The 1,458-nt window shown below is 45.3% G+C and overlaps 1 long non-coding RNA gene across 1 annotated transcript in view; it reads left to right on the top strand.

Moving 5' to 3' along the window:
• The first annotated feature begins 11 nt into the window (after positions 1-11).
• The window catches only part of LOC104945310 (uncharacterized), a 7,704-nt gene continuing 6,257 nt past the window's right edge, over positions 12-1,458 (top strand). Inside the window, exon 1 of the long non-coding RNA XR_798327.1 lies at positions 12-115. This is a non-coding gene — a long non-coding RNA (uncharacterized lncRNA). The remainder of the gene's footprint in view (positions 116-1,458) is intronic.

The following is a 1,458-nucleotide window of genomic DNA, read 5'->3' as shown; positions in this document are numbered from 1 at the left end:
CAAATCAGACATCATCATCATCGGCCCCCCATCCCATACCAAAGCCATCCAGAATTTCAACTTCACCATTGACAGCCACACTCTATCTCCCCCCCCTCACATCTGCAACCTCGGAGTCAGCTCAAATTCAACCACCACATCAATCACATCACCAGGACCGCCTTTTTCCACCTCTAAAACATTGCCCGTCTCCGCCCATCACTCTCCTCCTCTGCTTCTGAAACTCTGATTCATGCATTCATCACATCACGACTCGACTACTGCAATAGCATCCTACGGCATACCATCCAACCTCCTCAATAAACTCCAACATATCCAGAACTCTGCTGCCCGCCTCCTCACCCACACCCGCTCCCGAGACCACATCACTCCCATCCTCCAGAACCTCCAATGGCTCCCCGTCCGTCAAAGAATCCACTTCAAAGTCCTCCTCATTACTTACAAAGCCCTCAACAATCAGGCCCCCCCTACCTCACAGACCTGCTAAACCACCACACCCCTTCCCGCTGCCTCCGCTCATCAGAAGCCAACCTCCTATCCATCCCCACCCGCACCAATCACCGNGCTTTCTTAATGCTAATGTTATAATAGTCAGATTGCTCTGAAGATGGGAGGTGATATTCTATTGTAGTTCAAATCACCGACTGTGTGAATGTGAAAATGAATAGAATATCACCTCCCATCTTCAGAGCAATCTGACTATTATAACATTAGCATTAAGAAAGCTTACTTAAATATCTGCCACAACATAAACGTAACATTACGTAGCCTACAGTCCGCGGAACTGTGAGTGCAGACGTCAATGTGTCCCATAATCATTCATATCACATCATATCACATCATAATGCAGCCTATCATATATTTCCTTATCTGAGTCAGCTTCTTGAGCCGTATCTGGCCGTGCAACACTTACAGTGTCACATACTGTATGCAGAAGTATTATTTTAAGCAACACATTAAGTTGACGAAACACTCGAGTCAAATGTAATTAAAGTCAGATCCACTCGTGTCTTGGACGGGGCAGTGATATCATAAACCTGTTAATGTACGCATTCAAACACTTTTTCTTCTACCAGCTGTATTCACCTTGCAGGCAGGGGCGCCGCCAGGGATTTTGGGCCCCATGAAAAGATATCACATTGGGCCCCACCACCAGGCACAGGCCGCGCCAACCAAGCACAATGCTGTAACCACACCTCCAGAACCCAACCGACTCATTTATGCTTTAAATAACTCTACCTGTACAGGCTTGTTGCATTTATCTTGTAGTCCAATACTAACCGCACAATAACTGACACTGAGCGGTGAAAATATAACACTGTGCAGACTGCAAATTCTACTGCAACATTCTGCTGCAGTAGAATTCACTATTTGATATAACACTAACATTCCTGAGAATAGACCTCAATAGTCATCTCTTATGGTTTACATGCCTTTTTAATAACATTTTTGAATGGA

The sequence above is a fragment of the Notothenia coriiceps genome, unplaced genomic scaffold, assembly GCF_000735185.1.
Source record: "Notothenia coriiceps isolate Sejong01 unplaced genomic scaffold, NC01 NC01_scaffold00000339, whole genome shotgun sequence".
NCBI classification, from domain to species: domain Eukaryota; kingdom Metazoa; phylum Chordata; class Actinopteri; order Perciformes; family Nototheniidae; genus Notothenia; species Notothenia coriiceps.
This window is presented reverse-complemented; position numbering and strand designations above follow the sequence as displayed.